Here is a 23945-nt window from a genome sequence, read left to right as displayed (position 1 = left end):
AACACTAATCTGGAAGTTAGAAGAGCCTATATGTGTGTAACTTTGATCTTACGTACTTTTAAAATAAGCAAATGATAACAAAAATAAAATTTAATACCAAACTTTCAGTGAACGATGTGAAATGTAAAGTTCTGTATCATATTACGTCAGCTCAAGGGATTCACCATCGAGTATTCATTCATTCATTCATTCATTCATTCATTCAGACAACAACACCAATCCCTCAAGTCAAATGACGATATCTAAACACATGCCTATCATAATATTTCTGGTGTACAGCCAAAGATTTTGTGCAATTCGTCGTATTTACACTGTTAGAACATTAAGTTTAATTGGCTCCTTATAACCGTTATTGTGCTGACGTACCGTACAACTCTAGTACATGCATGCAAATTTCGCCACGTGTACCGCTTGTATCATTGCGTTTTACATTGTTATCCATAGTGCATTACTATGTTCGTCATAGTGTACTAACATGTTTACTTTAGTACACTCGAATACACTTTAGTGCACCCTCATTTTCACTTTAGTGCACCATATTGTTTAGTGTAGTTCATAACTATGTTCAGTATAGTGCACTCGCGTGTTATCTTTAATAAAATGGAGTACGTTTCTAATTTAAACGCCTCGCACCCAAGTACACATGGTGAGATTTTTGTTTAGGCGCAACAGTATGCATTTGTCCCTGTCTCTGTATGTGTCTCTATATCGTCATAGCAGCCTAGACTAAAATATAATATTTATTGTTTTGGAAGGCTGGATTGTTTATTGGATTGATAAAATCTATGCATAGTAAATCAAAATAATTAACAAATTTATTCATAAACTACTTCGATGCATTTTTATCTGTATATGTTTTACCACTATGGTTTGAATAAATGAACACTACCGTGGGGAAGACACCTATGCACGTAATCACAAGTACATTGATTCGGATTCTTTCAAAATTGTTTTGAAATGATGTCGACTTTTGGTAATTTCATGTAGAGTTTTAGAAACTAGACAAAATCGATTGTTTAAGCGGCAGTTGGTTAAATATCTAACCTATTTGTAATTCTATTCCTGTAATCTAGGTACCAACGTTCTATGAAAAGCGCATTACATTGCGTCTTTCCTGACACTACGTAGAACTGGTGTGTAACTATTATATATGCTTAGGCAAACCTTTACGCCGAATGGCATCGTTTGTTTTCAAAATGCAAGGTAAAACCTGCGCGCCACGTATCACCATGATCAGTAGTCTCATTTTTATGGGTTTTTGTTGTTGTTGTTGCCCTTTCATGAAATTTATGTCTGAATTTGCCTCGAAAAATTTAGTGTAACTAAAATAAATACCTATCCCAACCCCAATAATGAGTGTAAGCACGCTTTGCTTTGTGAATATTTCACAAAATGCATTTAAGTCCTTCGTTATCCCTTCTAATGGTATACAAATATGTCATTCCTGAATATCAGCTTTCAACAGGTGTTCACTCCAATATAACTGACCCTTCGGCCTGTTGGCGATTGATCTTATGCGAGATGATAGATAGATCGCTCCGTCTATCAAATCACATGACATGACCACCGGTTGAACTCCGACAAATATTCAGCTTTTGGCAAAGATCTTTTAATTTCATTTGCATGTTTATTAACACTGATTTGTATTATTCTTAAGAATGTAAAATTACCAAGTTACATGAATTATATTGCAGTAGGCAATATTTATATTTGTATTTCATGTTCGTATGGTAATAACCGACGTGGTTTTTTTTAGTCAATTAAAAATCAATTTAAAGCGGGAATATACTGCTGTAAGGGGAAACTCACTTCAAAAGTTGTTTGTTTTTCGTTTGCAGTCGTATTTTTATTAATTTTCACTTATGTGGTTTATGCTGGCCTAGAGATAAATGAATAAAAATATGCAATAAAATCGTAAATAGTTCCTGCTTAGAAGTGTTCTGTTGTGCATGATACTTTCTAATTTCTATTCTCTTCTTGCGATGGAATTTTAATTGGCAATGAATGTACTTACAAGCTTAATATATCGGAAGAAAAATATCTAAAACGATTTCTTTAGTACTGATGACACTTTTATCCCCCTCCCATCCCTCCTTAAACTCAGTGACTGAAAGTTGGCACTCCATTGTCAGAAAGATCGAGATTATGAAGCATTGTTCTTGTGAAAACCAACATCAAAGAATACATTTTCAAACTATGAAATAATGCAATATGATGTCCAGTGCTTCCTAAAGAAGAAAAATACGCATAACACTGCACAAAGTTGGTGAGTTCTTTACCAATATTCTAGACACGTTTGTATTTTTTTAAATTGTTGTAATTTCTATTATTTCGTTTCTTCAAATTATAGACGGGACTTGCTTTCCCACATACTGGGGCCCCGAGTGGCCGAGTGGTCTAAAGCGCTCTCCGTTACGGATCACTGCCATCTCATCTCTGTCTGCGTGGGTTCGAGTCTCAGATTCAGCCAATGTGGGTATGGGAGAAAGCTTGCCAGTAGCTTCTCGTGGGTCGGTGGTTCTTCCCGGGGTTTTCCCGGGTTCTTCCTCCACTATTAATACTGGCCGCCACGCATAGCCTATCGTGTGCTGAAAAATGGCGTTAAACCCTACAACAACAACAACAACAACAACAACAATTTCCCACATACTTTTCTTGCCAAAATAAATACAAGTGGTGATTGCCATCACTTGTGACCTTGTTCAGCTTGTCGTGCTGCAGGCAACCACAATGTTTTACCAAAGTTTCGTCTATGTTTCGATAAATGAATAAATCCAGCTCAGGATATAGACTGTTAGAATTACAAAGCACCCATTAACTCATTTTCACCATTATCGGTAGAAAAATGGACGTACCATTGCTTTCAGTATTCACGATGGCCAAATTAATATCACGATAGTCCGCTTTTCGGAGGAAAATGGCGGACGTATACGATTCGTCGAGTTGTGTCTAATTTACCCTTGCTGATTTGTTAATCGAAAGGATGATTGACAAGTGGCGATAGGTCAATTGACTAATGAGTGTGAAATACATTTATACCACGTGAAGTGTATATCAGAACATAAATGGGTGATTTGGACCGTCTACAAAAAGTTTTCAGTTGTCCAATATATTTCACAGCTACAAGTGTTACAAACTTTATTATATTTGCTCTAGTAAAAACAATAATTTTTTTCTAATGACGCCTTGTTAATAAGAAAAAATACATTCCAGCAAGGAATTAAATTTATCTGAATTTGACACTAAAATAAAATATACGTCTCTTGTATTTTATATGTATTCCTAACCAACGTCCCTTTTCTACTGGGAACATACGATTACTTTGAAACTTTGTAAATATTTTATAAGATTTTGATGGCTAAACTGGAGTTTTATTTAATTCCAATAAAATTTAAGAAAAGCACAAGTAAGACAAGAATACACTCAAAACCATTAAACACCGAAATATATCATATACTGATTTATTTTAAATTAAAAAAGACTTAAAATGCATAGTTCAGGTGAGTGTGTCATCGATTGAATTAGGTGACCAGGTTGGATATATTCTGACACTTTTGTAGTAGCTGAGTGACTTAAATCAAATTAAATGAAATTTTATCATTTTTTTTTTTTTTTGGTAAGGTTAATCACACTATATCAATAAAAGTGAAAATTAATATGTAATATAATGTCGGAGAATAGGTATATGTATTGCGATTAGCTGTTTATGATACATGTCTAATCAAGTACAACCGAGTGACGTCATTACATTAGTTGTGCTTAAAATAGATAAAATGTTTTAAAAATCGTATCAAAGTTGCTTTGCTTTTTATTATGATTCAGAGAAATACAAGCCATAAGGATATCACACTTACTGTATCTTTATTACTAATTATGTTTATAATTCTCCACAATTGTTTAAGATCGTTTGCTTGCAGGGAGGAAAGTATTTCTTTCATGAATTCGATAATCTCAGGGAGGAAAGTATTTCTTTCGAGAATTCGATAATCTCAAGGAGGAAAGTATTTCTTTCGTGAATTGGATAATTTCATGAAGGAAAGTATTTCTTTCGTGAATTCGATACTCTCAAGGAGAAAATTATTTCTTTCGTGAATGGGATAATCTCATGGAGGAAATTATTTCTTTCGTGAATTTGAAACTCTCAAGGAGGAAAGTATTTCTTTCGTGAATTGGATAATCTCATGGAGGAAAGTATTTCTTTCGTGAATTCGATACTCTCAAGGAGGAAAGTATTTCTTTCGTGAATTGAATAATCTCAGGGAGGAAAGTATTTCTTTCGTGAATTCGATACTCTCAAGGAGGAAAGTATTTCTTTCGTGAATTCGATACTCTCAAGGAGGAAAGTATTTCTTTCGTGAATTGGATAATCTCAGGGAGGAAAGTATCTTTCGTGAATTGGATAATCTCATGGAGGAAAGTATTTCTTTCGTGAATTGGATAATCTCATAGAGGAAAGTATTTCTTTCGTGAATTGGATAATCTCATGGAGGAAAGTATTTCTTTCGTGAATTCGATAATCTCAAGGGGGAAAGTATTTCTTTCGTGAATTGGATAATCTCAGGGAGGAAATTATTTCTTTCGTGAATTCGATAATCTCAAGGAGGAAAGTATTTCTTTCGTGAATTGGATAATCTCATGGAGGAAAGTATTTCTTTCGTGAATTCGATACTCTCAAGGAGGAAAGTATTTATTTCGTGAATTGGATAATCTCATGGAGGAAAGTATTTCTTTCGTAAATTCGATACTCTCAAGGAGGAAAGTATTTATTTCGTGAATTGGATAATCTCATGGAGGAAAGTATTTCTTTCGTGAATTCGATACTCTCAAGGAGGAAAGTATTTATTTCGTGAATTGGATAATCTCATGGAGGAAAGTATTTCTTTCGTAAATTCGATAATCTTATGGAGGAAAGTATTTCTTTCAAGAATTAGGCAATCTATCTACTAGAGACATGTACATCGGGAACTCGCTAGAGGTCGCACATGACTGTGAACATACTGTAATTGGTCCTAATTATTGGAGCACGAGATATTCCTCTCTTTCTATCGCGATTTTGGGATCAGAAAGAACAGTAGAGGTGTAAGCAGTTTAATAAATAATAAAAACTGCAGTGGATTATCATTCTTTAGCTGCGTTTATGAAAACGAATTTTTAGCAAGAAAAAACCAAACCCATGCGTAGAAACTGAACAGTGTGACAAAGACTATCAACATCTCTCACGGCCAACACAACAAGTGACTAATTAAGCAAGACTTTAGCTAAATGAAATCAAGAATGACTGCTGTTATTTACAACAAACTGTTGTAAGGAGATTAAATCCATGAAGGCACTCAGACTCACATTGGTGGTATCAAATGACCTTTTAATCGACCCTATGGTCTTAAAATAAGTAATCGAAAAGAGTGAGAAGCAACAACTTTTGTTATTTCCATAGAATACAAAGGGAAAATGTAAAAAGAGGAACTTACGGTATTGCAAATTAAGTCCCAAGTAATCACAGAATTACTAACACAAGTCCTAATGATTTAACCACTGAATAAATTTTCTTTGAAATCTAAATTAAATCCAACGCTGGAAGTGTTGGTGTGTCTTTGGTGGCCCGTTTAGTGATGATTGCCAAAAGTTTTTCGTTGGATCACAGTACAATCAAAGAATATATCCTGATTTGAATTTTCACTATAAATCCAATCTCTATTTCGAAGAATATTGATTTTGACGAGTACTATGTATATCCAGTGAAGAAATAATCTGAGTATATAAATTATAGTCAAGAAGTATTGTTTTTCTGGCATGGTCTTAGGTAAGGGACCGAACACAGTCAACCATTATTCACTAAATGATTCTTCAAATGCAAGAATAGGTTGTAGATGAGCCTTAGGTATATTCTGATTGGGTTTTCCTACCATTTGACAAGTGTGACAAGATCTGCATTATTTACAAATATTACTGTTAATCTTTGGCCAATGAAAGTGATCCGCCGAGATCTTGTAATAAGTCGTATTGATCCCTACATGACCAGCCAAAAGAGTTTCATTGGCTAAACTAAGAATTTATATACGACTTTGGGACTACAATTAGATAGTTCACCGACCACTCGTCACCAACAGGTACCTCAGGTGGTTTCCTTTTCGTCATAACGACCCCATTTTTAACAAAATAACAAACAGATACTGCTGTGGATTCAGTTTCCCTAATAGCCCTCTGTAACAAACTGAAGATCTCAAGATCTTTCTCCGTGTTATTGTCATTTGTCACCCTGATTAGAATAAAGAGAATGAGTAGTTAAAAAGAGGATCACTTGGATCAATACCCTTTGGTTGATCCAAACGAGGAGTTAAAATGACCTTCTCAAAAGCCTGACCAATGCATGTGTCATCTAAAGGAATATTTTACAGATCAATATCGTTCTCAGGCTTTCTTTGCCATAACGCTAGTAACTGCACAAGATTTGTATGAATCTATGTTTTCTTTTTCAATAGGATCGATTTTCTGATCCAAACAAGGCTTCTTAGTTATAAACAGATTAACCACAACCTTATCTTCAGCTAGGTCCTTACCTAGTACTAAATGAATACCCTCGACGATTAAAGACCACACTGTTCCGGCTATCACGGGTCCTGAAATTAAGCCTGACGACAAATGTACTTTAATCAGTAGGGCTTGTGTCTTTAATTCTGTGATTATTTGGTTCCGTGGCTATGTCTTGAAAGCATAGAATCTGCAATATACTGGACTCGGGATAGTTCTGCCTCTTCAGCGATCAATGGAACAGCACCATCGGTTCTCATATTCAATCATTACAGTAATTGCCCATTATGACAATAGACGGCATTGATTACAATATTCCAACTTTAATTACTCTAAACTCTTAGTTCCAACTGTCACCGTGCTACACTGGAACTTCTAAAATGTTACGGATTTTTATTTTTTTAGCGATTAATAACAGTCAAATAAATTGTCATAATGGAAAAACTTGGAAATGGAAGAATGCCATGTAAATTATTCACGTTTGTAATATTAAAAATATGCACATGGAATTTGAAGATATGAAATGGCACTATTCCATATCATGCATATCAAATTTATTAGCAGATGTAAAGATCCAATCTTGAACGTACATCTTACACACATATAAAATGGAAGAATAGAATACTGCAGTAAGAATATAAAACATGCATGTATACTAATATAAAATATATGCCTTGAATTATGGCGGTAAACTCCTTCGCTAGCACAACAGCTAGTTTCTCGCATTGGTAATACGTACACTATAACGTAAACATAGGTTCTTGTGATTTTACTGCCTTTTTATGTGCAAAGGCATTCGATACATTGTGGCACAAAGATTTGCTATTTAGATTATTCATGTTGAGAATTACGGTTAAATCTCGTTTGTAGTTCTTGAATATCGATAAAAATGTGCAAAGTCCTTTTCAAAGGGCCAAGGAGTGCGACCAGGAGGGTTTTGTTAACCTTCTAATATTCAATATTTATAAATAACTTACTGCTCCAGTGAGAAAATAGAGGTTTAGGAACAAAAGTTGGGTCCATAGTTGTGGGTGATACAAATCTAGCTGATTCTGTATCACTTGTAGCTACTTATGCAACTACTCTCTACTCTGCAACAGCTGACTGATATCGCCTACTCCTGCAGTAACAAGTGTCTATTTGAGCTAAGTGTCACAAAGTCATATGTTGTTATGGGGCACCGGATTAACTAAAAGCTTATGTCACATGACGCAATGGTCGAAGCACGAGAACATGGAATACATTCTTTTCACTTTCTTTTTCTAATATGCATTAAACGAAATGTTTAAACTCACTGTTTGCAAATATGATCAGAAAGGTAATATTTTCTTTAATATTAACGAGTTTACCTAAAAGACGTCGGTGTTTATTGATTAATTTATTCGCTCAGTTATTCCGCCAGGGTTTACTCATTCATTTGGAAAATAACACTAATCCCTTTAGTCACGTGATATTTTAAGTCCAATTTTCCAAAATAGTTCCAGTGCACAATCAACGTTCTGAATGCAATTAATCGTTCTTACATATTGAGCGCTCCGCGTTTAATTGGCTCAGTGAAAACATCATTGTGTTGACGCGCCGTAACATACACACACACATACATGCATACATATATACATACATACACACACGCACGCACGCACGCACACACACAGACAGACAGGTCTGTCAGACATACATACATACATACATACATACATACATACATACTCTGATCTTCTGCTTTACCATTATGTACAACATTGTTCATCAAAGCACATAACTACTTTCACTTTACTACTTTGTATACTTCTGTGCACTGCTATGTCCACTTCTTTAAAACCTAGTTGAAATGCAATATACAACGAGTGTCCGTAAATGTATGGATTTGTTTTCTGTCTTTGTCTATATGTATGTATTTTCTTTTGTTTATTATTGATGTTCGACCTTCGAAGTGGCCTGCCGATGTTATCTGTGATTGATCAGCAGTGTGGATACTTAAAATGTCTGTCCATGAGAGAAACACAGGCGTTCTCGTCTATAATGTGTCTCTAAATCCTATGATATGTATAATATGTATCTTAGCAACCTGATATACTCTTTGTAGAAGAGGTAACTAAGTCATTTAGACAGTCAGTCATAGATAAATGCATGCACGCACGCATACGCGCAAACAAGTATATATATGCATAAATACATGCGTCATATGAAGAAAGAAAAAACTACATATAGAATTACACTGTTATAAGTTTTTCATTTCATTTTCATTGCTATCTCGAACTTAATGTTAAGCACAAAACACTATAGACGTATTAACTTTTCGAAATATTATCATCATCAAGCAACTGTTAAAAGATCAGTGCCATGCTCCGCCAAATGATTGCAGATTTGCATAATTGCAGGTATTGAGATATTTCGTCTTGTCAATACGGTAGCTGACACAGTATTACTATTGTATTTTTGTCAATTTTCTGTTCTATTTTATGATCTTGTATTATCATGAATTTGTTTAATCTGATGTAATCTCTTTTCAAGAGGAAATAAAGTCAGTCAGTCAGTCAGTCAGTCATACATACATACACGCACGCACGCACACACACACACACACAGACAGACAGGTCTGTCAGACAGACAGACAGACAGGTCTGTCAGACATACATACATACATACATACATACATACTCTTATATATCATGCCTGTTGGTAAAGTTATGGTATGCAAACTCTGTGGAAAAGAGAATGACGACAGAGCGAAACATCTTATTTTCGGCTGCGAAATACTGCTTGAGGAACGAAACGTTTTCTTTGAGAGAGTGATTGACTCTTTAGAAGTGAGAGACGGGGTTAACTTATTCAATCAAGAAGAAGATATATTGTTGGAGACACTTCTTGGAAGCAGGGTTGACTGCATGTCGTCTATTGACGATGATGTATCAGATAGGCTCATGTTGGTGACCGCAAACAGCATAGCTTCATTCTACAATAAAATGTGTGCCCTACTATCAACTAACATGCTCTAACATGATATAAAAAGTAAGTAGTAAATTAACATTAAAAATAAACAATTAAAAGCCAAAGTCTTCTTGTCAAATCCGCAAATTTTGTTGTATGACAGCTGTTTGTGTGTGTTTATGTATTTGTTTATGTATTTGTTTATGTTTATTTCCTAGAGATTTCTATATGGTTTTCTGTATTTATAAATCTCATTTTGTAAATGCATTAGTTGACGATTTATATATCATGCTTGCGTTCTCGTCTATGATGTGTCTCATAATCCTATGATATGTATAATATGTATCTTAGCAACCTGATATACTCTTTGTTGTAGAGGTAACTAAGTCATTTAGACAATCAGTCATAGATAAACGCATGCACGCACACATACGCGCAAACAAGTATATATATGCATAAATACATGCGTCATATGAAGAAAAAAAACTACATATAGAATTACACTGTTATAAGTTTTTCATTTCATTTTCGTTGGTATCTCGAACTAAATGTTAAGCACATAACACTATAGACGTATTAAGTGGCCTGCCGATGTTATCTGTGATTGATCAGCAGTGTGGATACTTAAAATGTCTGTCCATGAGAGAAACACAGGCATGCCATTTTATCCTCCTGAGTTTCCTCATGTAGCCCGTGTCAAAATGGTTCAGCTTCTTGGCATAGTGTCTGTACATGATCCAGGTTTCGTATCATACAGCGTGGTCGTCAATACAATGGCTTTGTAGTACTTAGGTTTTATTTGTAGGATAGTGCCTCTGCATTCCCACACATTTGAACTTCGTCTGCCAAATTCCAAGGCGATTCATCAGACGTTTGGCTAGTATTTTACCGACTATTGACAGTAAGGAGATGCCATATTGGTTGTCGCATTATGGTCTGCTGCTTTTCCGCTTGTACAAGAAGACTGTGGATGAAGTTTTGTACTCCTGGGGTATAGTTCCCTCAGTGTCCACATTGGCTGGAAGAGTTCAGACAATTTTTGTCATGTTAGAGCATTCAGTTTTGTAGACATCTGCTGATACAACTCCTGGTGCTTTGCCACTTGACAACATGTCTTTTCTTACTCAATATGCAGTGTGGCGCTGTCAACGGTCGATATTGGTGTTTTTTCCTGATGACTGCCTCATAGATTGGCTCCCAAGTATCCCATTTCTTCTTGTTAATTCTATCCTGTTGATGTTATTGAAGGCTGCATTCGTAGATTTAATGCTGCCTTCTCAACAGGCCTTCTGTAGCTGACGTTTCTCATGCAGATGTCTCATTTAGCAGAATTATTGTCATGAAACCAATCTTAACGTTTACGTGCGGTGGGACTGAGGATGTTGGATGCAGTTGAGTATACAAAGTTTATGTAGGATTCCAGTTTTCCTCGATATTTCGTATCGTCTGTTTCGAGTTGGCTGCATACTTCGTCGACAAATGCCATTATCATATTTTGTATGTTTCACATCGGAGATATTGAGTTTTTGGGGCACTTTGTTAGTCTTGTGGTCGTCTGCTAGGCTGAATCATACTTGGTGATGTCAATCCTAGAGTTTGCACATGACACCAGATATGGTTAATTGTCATTGGCAAACATGGCTTGGGTAAATACAACAACAACGGACTCCTCCTAATGAGGAATTACACTGGAACAGGATTTTATAATCACCAACAGTCTTCCACCTGCCAAACCGCACGAAAACTTACTGGTTGCCCCCAAGCTCCAAGCACCGGCAATCACACTAATTACGTCATCATCAGGAGGAAAAGAGACAGACATGATGTCTGAATGACAAAGGCCATGAAATGTGCAGAATGCTGGACTAACCACATGCTCAAGTATGTCTGTAATAGTTTACCGTCTAGCCAGTTTAAACATAATAAATACATTTTAATTCCAACAGATGGGTCGATGGTTGGTTGGAACGATAGAATCTGCCAAAAGAATAACTGAAAATAATTTTATTTCCGAATAAGATGAAAGCATTTTACCTAAATATTTTTTTTATTTCATATTGCAATGTAGCAACGTCTGGATTGTGTTTAAAACCAACTAGGTTGCATTTTCTAAGACCACTCGAGGGCCGGAAACATTAGTTTCTTTAGTATAATTACTGTTCACGGGCCAGGTTTCTGTGTTTTAATTTGCCCTGAGGGCGTTACAGAACACGTTCGCGGGCCGGATCTGGCCCGTGGGCCACGGGTTGTGCACCCCTTCTATATGGTGCTCCTAACTGCTTGTAGGTAGTACCCTAGGAAATTACTGTCACTACACCGGCAGACGGTTTTCCGACCTTAAACTAGTGTTGCCGATTGGACTTCTCTGATGTCCAGGTGCATATATTGAAGTTGTGGTTGGAGTTGTTTTCGTTTGTCTTTTGACAGAATGTTATGGGCGGTAGGATAGTGAAGACCATTGCCTTAAGTGATTCAAACAGAAAACACCTCACTGAGGCTGGTTAGTCAACAAGTTGTCCATTGACGTCTCACCCTGGTAAACATTAAAATTAACTTCATTCAATATTTTCTTCACAGATATATGTGTGACACCGTTTTGCTATGACTTATAGCGCAAATACTACCTGTGACGTTTTTTGAGTAGTCACTTACCCAGTTAAAGTGACGTAGTAAGTCAGTAATATATACAGCCGCTCGTTCGCTTGAGAATAAAAGAAAATGTCCGAATGGAATACTAGGAACATTGCATAATAGAAACTGGGACTCGGCAAGGAAGTGTGTTTAGTCCGTCACTTTTCAATCCCCACCAAAACTATATCTAAATGGAATCCAAGTCATATTTAAACAGAAACAAGCAACGTTCCTGTACATGCTACTCGACTAATGTGGAAAGCCCATATCAATGAGTTAATAAAATGATGTGATCGAAACATTATCCCGATCTCTAATATTAAAGCACCGACTGGGACAGAGCAAGCCACACTTTTAAACTATATTGCGTACTAATTCCATCTAAACTTGACAATGGATGTCAAGAGTACGGATCAACGAGCGAAAGGGAGCTACGAAACCTCGACATAGTTCAGTCCAAAGCATGTCGCGCATGCACCCGATTACTCAAATGCACATCGACGGAAGAAGTCCTCACATCGACGGCTAAAGTAAGTGACGCTCATGCACCACGCCTGCATTTCAATATGTGGAGCAAACAGCTTAACAGTACAGGCCATCAAATATGTGAAAAACCATTCAGAAAGTAAACATTGAAAAATAAAATATTTAGAGGAAAGTTCATTGCTAGCCTTATAAAAAAATTAAGAATCACAGAAATATAAACCTGAAAAGATAAAATATTCTGAAAACCCGCCGTGAATCTGCTCCACACAACAAGTAGATTTTAACATCGCCCATTCGATGTTGGCAACTGGTTTTAAAAACAGTCGGCTGCAATGTGATGAAAGATTTTGTAAACTGTTAGAAATATGAGTCAGTCTTTATTTTTAAAGGGTTGTCATCCAGATTTATTGTACAGACAATTTGATTCATCAATCTAATTGCCATTCTTGCGGTTTCTTTTTGGAATATTTTTAATATATTAGCATGTTTCACTACATCCATTCCATGTTGCATTGGCATATGGGCGTAACGAAAGCTACATATAGTTTATTTTGAAGAGTGTCAACTTCATTAAAAAAAATTGTCCTCATACTGACAATAATTTTAGATAACTTTCAGAATAAGAACATCGGTATGTTTAAAAGTGTGCGTGTGTGTGTGTGTGTGTGTGTGTGTGTGTGTGTGTTATCGACAGATTTTGGTGTACCATCCATATATTAAATTTCTGGTAATAAAATCGCTAATATTAGTATTAGTTATTAGTTAACAGAATGGCTTCAGTTTAATGGATTGAGGATGATGACCCATACCTTTATTAATAGCATTTTCACTATCTTAAATTTCTAATGATAGATGCCCTAAAGAACTTAATATTTCAAATAACCTAGTATAAATTATATTAACTGGCCTATTGCCAGATCAGAGAAAACCGTACTCACTGGAATAGCAGCACATCATGTATAAATCGAAGCATTTTATCTTGGCGTCTTCCTCAAGTGAATAATGTTGTAATGCAAATTGATAATGTCATGAACAGTGGTTAAAACATGCTTTTGCTACGACGATTTAAAATTCAATATATACATATAATCACCAGAATGTTAAAAATTGCTCGGACCGCTCCGGTTGCCTATTGGTTAGAGCGACCGCCTCTGATGCGGGAGGTCGCGGGTTCGAACCCCGGCCGAGTCTTACAAAAGATTTATAAAAATGGTAATAACGGCTGCCTCGCCATGCGTTCAGCATTACGATGTTAGTGTTAGGAATGCTCAGCCTGGTGTCAGAGTAATGTGACTGGGTAAGACATTATGCTACATTTCTGCGGCATGATGCCCCTGCGCTAGACATCACCATAAATTGCCACACTGCAGACATCGTAGCGATATGACTGAAAAATTGTTAAAGCTACGTTAAAAATCCAAGTCACACACACACACACACACACACAGAGTGTAAACAAATCAGCTCTTTAAATTCTGGCGAATCACGCTAGCCTTTTCCAGAACACGTGTCCTTGTCTCATCACGTGACGTTTACTTGTACTTATAATTTTTTCATAAGCTTGAAACTTGAAGAATAGAACAAAGTTAGCATTGTGCATAACCCTATTAGGGCCTACCATTCAAATTGTCATTTACTAAATGACCCTGACAAAACTATTATTATGAAGATAATACACATAATATAGATATAAATAACGAAGTCGAAACGTTTAATCCTCAAACAAAATTTATTGGTTGCCTGAAATTCACGATAAAGCTGAATACTTTCAGAGATAGCGGACAGAAAATGGAAGGCCCCGAAGAATTGTCCGTGAATCTTACAAGCAATGTAAAAATGCAAAAACGAAAAAGAATTTATGAAGTATTCAAGAATATGCGCTAGAGGTTTAAAGAAGCCATCTTCAAAAATATACACGAAACGGCCGAATTAGACGTTAGGAAGTTGTGCAAAAGACAAATACTGCCTTGAATTAAAATAGGACGGTTAATTAGCTTCTGATCCAGATGAAATCTCGTCTGTTTGCTAGATATTAATATAAAAGTGTACTATAAATCCACAGACATTTCTAAATCACGAACAAATTGATGGGTGTATTATTGATGAAACAGTTTTTGAAACAAAACCTCGTTAGCCAAAATAGCCATTGTCATTAAACAATTCATACTTAGGAAAGCCCCAGAGATTGGTTGTATTCACAATTAACGTTTACATTAAGATGGGGGGGGGGGGGGCGGAACCCTCACGTAATTCATAAATATAGTTTTTAACGAGGTAATATGAGATTTACATCCTTGCGATTATAAATTATTGTTTCCTATGTCCATATTTTATGACCAATGCCGACGTTTATCTTAACTTTCACAATTTTTCCAGTGTAACTTAAGCTTGGAAGGATGGAAAAGATTTTGTTAATCAAGCTAGCTGACATAAACCGTTCTTTGAAATGATCAAGGTGTTAGGTTTAAACAACGTTCCAATATTCAGTTTAGAATTAAGAGGTACCACCCCTTAATTAAGTCAACAAAGTCGCTCGTAATGCCGTTCTTTTTCTGGAGAGCTCAAAAAGTAGTAATGTGATACATTCGACAAATTCCATTAGTGTCTAATCTAATAACAATATTATCAAGTAGCGCACAAATTGATTCAAGAGTGATGAAGAGAGACAAGCCCTCTTGCGTTAAATGGATCAGAAAAGAAAAAGCGTGCATTAAATAAAAATAAGATTCGGATTAATACGTACGCATGTGAAAATGTCAGGGTTTCTCATTTCGAGGGAGCAATTACATGACTCATAATGTGATGAATTGTCGATCTTATCTATCTGGTTTTAATGGAACTCGACGATGTTTAGGACCAATATCTTTCAAGATTCAGTATTCCGATAATTTGGCATATTCTACTTTTTGCCTGTAACGGTGTTATTAGGGCTTTAAAGGTAAAACGAAATCTAAGTGACCCTGACAATTAAAGAGCTTTTTCCTTGTTGCCTTTATTTGAAATGTGTTTTTTTAATAGATTAACTAGATGATGCAATAACACTGTATAGCTTCCCTAACGCCGAACATAAATGGTCTTAAAAGGGATTGGTTAATATCACAGCAATGTACACGAATCTGTATTTTCCATTTTTCAACTAGGTTTCAGGATGTGTGTTGCCTTCTTGGATATTCAGAAGGCCTTAAACAGTGTGAATCATGAAGGAATTTTTTTAAAACTAAATAAACTAAGCATTCAATGGAAGACTGTTCGTGTATTTTACGGAATCATGATAAAATATTCAAAGCAGTGTCCTTGTGAACGAATAAGAATACAAATCTTTTCTAATGGAACGCGACATTGGGCAAGGATGTGTTTTAGCTACGTTGTGAAATCTTGTTTGTATCAATAATCTTATAAAAGGATTATAGGACTCAAAATTAGGGCTACTGTTGTTAGCTCTACTCCATCTCCAAACCCTACTTTAACTGACGATATTTCTTTTGCTTGCAAATAAACCGTTTGCACAAGATGCTCGAAATATGTGACATAAGTAGTTACATGACCGTATTGACGCGGCACGGGAATTAACATTAGTCCATAGGTTAACATGCGGGTACCATTAAGGGATCAAATGAACAAAGAATTCAATAGGTTTAACATGGAAATGGTATTGTGAGAACACAGGTATGTATAGGGACAAAAATATGTATGGGAACAAACGGAATGGTCATGTTAAAATTGTTAATGGAAAAGGGGTAGAAATTTTATTGGGACAAACGGGAATAACAGAGGTAATTGTAATTTTTATCTACAATCCAACATACACCTCTCCAGTCCAACACGAGTTTTCTTATAATCCAAACACAGCACATATACTATCCAACGCAATATTCGTATTACCATCCAGACACATCATATGTACTATCCAGCACCCACTTGTTTATTACAATCCAAACACACATTCCTACTCTCTAACGAAAAGGGTAGGAGTGCTTATACACGAACTCTATACTTACAAACACACAAACATAGTATAGCACACAAGGATATGTTTTTATGGACGGACTACAATACCTTTCACTCGTAATATCACAAGAAAAGGGGTTTTAGGTTGTTTTTTGTTGGGAAAGACAAATACATACACAACACATACATACACAAAACATAAAACAAAATGTATTGGCATCATTGCTAGAGATCCAGTTGGCCATGAAAAGGATCTTTTTGGTTTGTTCACCAAAGGCGGTTTGCATAAGTGACATCGCTTAGCCTGTCTTTTTCTTCTCAAATTTCGTCGCTTAAGACACCACTGCCTCTCAAAAAAAATATCATATTTTCCATGTCGCGGTGTCTATTTTCTGGTAATATCCATGATGCATTCGCATACTTGGTGTAGTCCGGGTTGAACAGCATGCAGGAAACGATGGATCTACACTAGTCCACATCTTGCACGAGTTGTATTGAGGACAAGTAAAATCATGGGACAATGCGCTGTTGTCTTGGAGAGGATTGAAACCGATTGAAATGCTCCATCAATTAAAACGTGCATTACAAAAGCTCAGTAAAAACAAAACATATTTAGGTATATTAGTATCCCTACGGTTTACCTTAGCTGAACAGTCTAAGTAATAAACTTATGGCTGAAACAATGAAGGTATTTTATGTTGGGATGTACCTGCTGCGGATACCTCGTATTCTCGGAGCGATTGTACAATGACTACGACTTCTACTGCAGCTGGAACCAGTACGCGTCTTTTGGAAGAATATGACTCCAATTTATGTTTGGCTGAATTCCTGTAGTCTCCTCCAAAATTGTTGCCTGCTAGGGTAGGACTATCTTCACATCCTTCTCCCTCGTTACCGTTATTTGATGATTTCAGAAAGAGACAGAAGGAAGAACTGGACAGATTTTTGCAACTATAGAAAGAAGTAGAAGAAGCAGTTGCTCAACAAAAGCATGAACAGGAAAAATGAAAGTGCGAAGAAGAAGAAAAGAGGAAAACTCTGAATTATAAATTGCGGAAGGAAGGTGAAATGTTAAGTCAATGTACTGATACTCGGCTATCAATGGAGTCAAGTAATCAACCTTGATTTGTTGCAGGAAGCTTTATAGTCCGTGCAAGATCAAAACTTTTATATGAAAACTTTAGATCGATTGTACATTTCGCGATGTTCTTTGCACCCAGAGTGATGCTATACTCTGCGTCATCAGTGACGCATTACGACCTTGCTTTTCCTATATCATCTAAAGCGATACCGTTTGAATGCCTTATCGCTCTACTAGACAAATCAATGCAGCACGATATGACCTTTCAGCTTTAGAGATAAAAGTGAAGCCATGCGTGTACCTATCGTGGAATGTCACTGATTGACTCGCAAATCACTCTGGATACCACTAGCTCATCGCGATCTACATGTCAAATAATACACGTTTATGTGGCTTTGCCTAGCATTTTTGACATTGACAGTAGATTCAAGACGTTCAAACGATGGCCAAAAGATCTGGATAGAATACCCATTACCAAAGTGCTAGCCAGAGCTGGATCTATCTGTTGGAGACTAAGAGAACACTGTTTTCGTGGAATATGCCAGATAGTCTTCGTGCAGTCAATCCCTTAATTTCATAGGGCATGACTACTATCCAAGTGCATGCTTTAGAAGAGAACACCATAGTTTGCCTCATCATCTAAGGCAGCACATTTGGAAGGAGCTCAAATATTTTCAAGTGAAACGCGAAAGACAATTACATCCTTTATGAAATTGACATATTAACCAACTCAGCCTCAATACTATAACAGCATTAATTGTTTTGAAAGTATTAAAATGGCCAGGCATTGACCAGCTACCCAAAATTAAGAATTTGGATGCCACGAATTCTACTAATAAAGTGGCATTGGCACACACAATTCCAGATGACAAAGACAACAAGGAAACAAACATTTCAAAGATATATAGCCTCAAGAAGAGATTTCTTCACTGCCTGAAGTGTGTTAGTGTCTAATCTAGTACCAACAAGAACCGTTTGGCAAACGTAAGACAATTCCTCAAAAAGAGAGACATTCAAGTCAATGATTAGCGTAAATGAGCTTATACGTGATCTACATCTGAAGCTGCAAGAACTTATTTACAGAGTTTGTCGAGATGCAGGTGACATGTAAACTCAAAATTATTGCTCGAGTTTTGAACTATTGCTATTTCCACAGTATAAGAAGACTGATTCTTGGTAAAGATTAACACAGACACAAAATGCTAGATAGATATAAAGCTTATCATGCCACGACTTTTGTCCTTAGTGCTGCAACGAATTCCGCGGAAGGAAGTCAATGACTGTAAGCTTAACCGAAGACTTTTACAAGAACTGTTTTCACATACCATTTCATTGAATTTTGGATGACGTGCGATGTATGTTTAGTGATTATGTTCCTCGGATTTCGTATCCCGACAAATTCGTTGTGGACTATTTATGAATAGTACATGCAGCTGTTACGGCTCTATGGTCATAAACTAAGTCACAGAAAGAAGCAAAACCAACAAGTTTTGTAAAACTTAACAAATAATTGAGTTATAAAAGGTTTAAACGAAAATGTGAGAGGAACGTACATTGTTGTGAAGTGAATCAAAAACAATCAGGACAAAGTTTTATTAAAGTCCAAAAGAATGAAAACATCCGTGCATATTTCAGAACCGGAAATGTACTGGTCTGCCAAAAATCGTGACGTTGTCAAAATGGCGTTGTCTGGAACTCTTTTGAATAATTCAGATTAGTTCCAACATAATATTTTAGTCCTATGAGCACTTTATATTTCCAATGAACAGTCCAAACAAAAGTATTTCTTCTTAAATAATACCTAAGTAAAACAAAAAATACGTCTGCAGACGTGATGTTACAAAAGGAACACATGAAACAAGAATGACTCCAAAGTAGGACAAAAATATGATTGCTCAGTTTTCTTCCTATATACACCTTCAAGAATCTTACGACTATGTCGCAATATTTCCCACGGGACAGATCTTACTACTAAATCTAATATTTGAAAATACATATTCATACGACCTAACTCCTCCAATACGAATTAATTTAATTCTTCTAAGATTCGACCTTACCGACCTTTCCAATGGGGGAAAAAAGGACAAATCTCGTAAACATGTTACTAATAATTGTGTTACTAGTAACTGTTGTTAACAAATATGTAAGCATCTACTTACATATGCTGTGAAACATTTTACGTACTTTGATATCTTAAAATAGAACCTGTGCGCGTACGAAATCCATCTTGAGATAGTCACTAAATTTTAGTCATTAAAGAAAATTATACAAATTATAGATATACATATCACAGCAAAGACAATATGACCAAAACTTTATCTGTACAAGACTGACAAATTGTGTTAAATGTGTTGAGAATAGTGAAGACAACAAGTTCTCTACCTCCGTAAGAAGAAGACATTGTTGAACTTTATCCATGGTTCATACTTAACAAAAAATGGGTACAAAAAATGGGTACAACTTAGCTGATTACACCAACAAAATTACAATGGAAATGGACCATTCAGGTGGCCTAGTGGTTAGAGCGTCCACCTCGGATGCGAGAGGTCGTGGGTTCAATCCTCAGCCGAACCATACCAAAGACTTCTAAAAAATAGTACTAACAGCTGCCTCGCTTGGCGCTCAGCATTAAGAGGATCAGCACATTCAAGATTTTTCGAACTCATTTTAAACATTCTATACGTTTAAGCTTGTGATAGAACATTGAGGATTATTATGGATTTAATTCATAATACTGTAAAATCCTCTCAAATTTTCATTTTCTTACTTGGAGAAATAAATTATTTGTTAATTTTAATAAACTTGCTAGTTGTGCTTTTCCTGTTACTTAGTTTAGAACTATGGAGTCGTGACACTATAATGAAACATTTGAGACTGATGTACGTATGCCATTAGCGAAAAACACTCAGTGAATTACGTGAGTGCACCTGCGATGGTAAGTAGGTCTACTACGTGAATAAAACACAGGCGAGTCCAGAAGAATCCAAGTATACACAATATATACTGCTATAACTGTAATTTGTCAGTGGAAAATAGAATTCATAATATATTCACGTGAAAATAACATGCAAAGTCATCTTGACGCAAACAAGGCCACGACAACATTGAATGTTAACGACTTTATAAAATGAACAGTCCGAATGGTTTTTAATATTTCTTCTGCCGCCAAGACTGCTCTGCCTGTTTCAGAAAAGTTCCTTGCATATTTTGCTAGACCAGAGAGAATAACCTAGAAGTTTCGAATTGTCGTTTTTCACGCTTTTCACGAAGACAGTGACGAAGTCTTTATTACAATCAGGTTGCGATACGCAAGTTACTTTTCCTAAGGTTCTTTTATATTTTTACGTAACTTCACGGCACGTACCAGGCAGCCGTGACAATTTTTTTTTTGTTTTCATAAGTATGTTTGTGAAGAGCTAGTCAGAGAGAATTTTTTTAGACGTGTACTGACATTCTAGTTTAAACCGTATAGTGGGTCTTTCTCTAACAAAGCTATTTTAAAGCATATTTATCAACTATCTCGACCGCTCCGGTGGCCTAGTGGTTAGAGAGTCCGCCTCGGATGCGTGAGGTCGTGGGTTCGATCCCTGGCCAAGTCATACCAAAGACTTAAAAAAATGGTACTTACAGCTGCCTCGCTGGGCGTTCAGCATTAAGAGGTTAGTGTTAGGACTGGTCGGTCCGGTGTCAGGATAATGTGATTGGGTGGGACATCATGCTACATGTCTGCGGCATGATTCCCCAGTGATAGACACTATAAACTGCCACATTGCAGACATCGTAGCGATATGACTGAAAAATTGTTAAAGCTACGTTAAAAATCCAAATCACACTCAACACATCAACTATCTCTGTAGCAAAACATATGTTAACATTTAATATGCGTATTGTACATTTTACTTTTTATTGATTAGCCCGAAAATTATAAAAAAGCCAGCCATTAAATCAATTTTAATGCAATTCTGTCAAACAATAACGGGAAAAAATGACTTTTGTATAAACGGTATCTCAGGGTCAGGAAGTGCAGATATTCAAAGGCCTATTCCATCCATTGTGAAATAGAATACATTGATTGTAGTAGAGATAAATCAAGAGCCAAAAAAGTCTACAACAGTAGACTAAGTTTTTTTTCGTAGCTTCTATTAATTACGTACAAGTTAGAGCGTCCGCCTCGGATGCGGCAGGTCGTGGGTTTGATTCTCGGCCGAGTCATACCAAAAACTTATAAAAATAGTACTAACAGCAGCTTCGCTTGGCGCTCAGCATTAAGAGGTTAGTGTTTGGACTGGTCGGCCTGGTGTAAAGATAATGTGACTGGGTGGGACATCAAGCTACTTGTCTGTGGCATGATGACACAGTGGTAGACATCACTATAAACTGTCACACTACAGACATCGTAGCAATATAACTGAAAAATTGTTAAAGCTACGTTAAAATTCCAAATCACACACACACACACCCACCCACCCACCCACCCACCCACCCACACACACACACACACACACACACACACACACACAAGTACGTATAACATTTCCAGACATTTCCAGTCCGGACGGTAATATCAGCTGTCTTTTCATGTTGTTGCTGATTTGGGTTTAATGCCATTTTTCAGCGCATGATAAGCTATACATGGCGGTCAGAATGACTGGTGGAAGAACCCAGGAAAACCCAGGTAAGAACCACATACTCACGGGAAGCTACTAGCAAGCTTTCACACATCCCCACATTGGCCTAGCTCGAGACTCGATGGCAAGGAACGGTCAAGAATAGCCCTTTGGACCACTCGGCCACCCGGGGCATCACTTCCTTTTAATAAGTCAAACGAAGAAAAAAAAAATCAAATAATTCTTAATGTAAACGATGATCATAGTCATCAACGTCTGCATTTGCACCATCATCGTATCCTTACGAAACTGCAGTCATTACATGATTTGATAACTGCTAATAATAGGAACTCTTGATGCAGTCTGTGTGGACCATAGATAAAATAAATACGAGTCAGCTAAAACAAATAAAAGACTAATATTTATTAAAGGAACATTTATATTATTGAAGAATATTTAAAATGGGAGGTTTAAAATTACCGCTTGGTATTATCAACAACATTTTTGTACAGTATTGGTTGCAAATTGATATTGCACTAAATTTCATTTTGTACACGAATCGATAGAGAGACTGATACACTATCCCTACCATTTTATTTTCCCATCTCAATTGAAGTTACATATTTGTACAATGACTCCTCAGAGCTACAAATATTATGTTTAAGAAATATTGCTGCATCTATGTAAACTTGGTGACCGGAACGGTGGCCTAAGTGGTTAGAGAGTCCGCCTCGGATGCGGGAGGTCGCGGGTTCCGACCACTGAGGAGTCATACCAAAGACAAAAATGGTGCTTACAGCTACCTCGCTACGTGCTCAGCATTAAGAGGTTAGTGTTAGGACTGGTCGGCCTGGAGTCAGGATAATGTGAATGTGTGGGTCATCATGCTACATATCTGCGATATGACTTAACAAATTGTTAAAGCTACGTTGCAAATCCAAATTGCGAGCGCGCGCGCGCGCACACACACGCATGCGCACACACGTAAACCTGGAAATAATAAGCTGTCAGTATACATACCGTAAAACTTTACCACAGAATGCATAGTTCATGATATCAAAATTCGATTGAAATAATTCAAACCAGATTGCTGCTAACATAATTCTGGTAATACTGATAATAAAACAACAGGATAATCACTCAGACAGTGGCAGAAAATTGCTGCAAGTCCAAAGAATTAAGATGTTTAAAAAAAGGAAGGCTCTAATTATATTGATAGCTTAATTACATTGTCTTCAGGTTCTCTTTCGAGCTTGTAGCTGTATGCATACGAATTGTGCGCTTACCTATCCCTACATAATTTTAATTTGCTTGCCTTGTTTACTGAACAGATTTAACTGTTTTAGTACAAGTTTGTAGAGTGTCTCTTTTCATAATTTAATTCTATATTTATTTTTCATTTAGCAGATTCAGTCATCTCGAAGCAGTAGCTCTTGACTCTTTTTTTTCATACAACCTTAATATAGTATTCGATCCACATATGCATTTTTTCTTCAAATGCACTGATTTACGAAGAGAAATGTTCCACACACAAAAAAAAACAGAAAGAAGAACAAGAAAAGTGCATCTTGTATGACATCCAAATGAGCACAATTATATTCAGTTAACGGAAAGAATGTGCACTATGTGGTGTTTAACTGCTGTTCAAAACAGAAAACTGTAATTATTTTCTTTTCAACGGAACATATATGCCTCGAGATCGACGATGATGAATATATGTGGTACTTTCACTT

General features: G+C 36.4%; 1 protein-coding gene across 1 annotated transcript in view; it reads left to right on the top strand.

Moving 5' to 3' along the window:
* The window catches only part of LOC149783041 (uncharacterized), a 107675-nt gene that overhangs the window by 630 nt on the left and 83100 nt on the right, over positions 1-23945 (top strand). The gene's annotated exons all lie outside the window — the stretch shown is intronic.

Source organism: Sinohyriopsis cumingii, chromosome 15, assembly GCF_028554795.1.
Source record: "Sinohyriopsis cumingii isolate HCF-2022 chromosome 15, ASM2855479v2, whole genome shotgun sequence".
In the NCBI taxonomy this organism is placed as follows: Eukaryota; Metazoa; Mollusca; class Bivalvia; order Unionida; family Unionidae; genus Sinohyriopsis; species Sinohyriopsis cumingii.
This window is presented reverse-complemented; position numbering and strand designations above follow the sequence as displayed.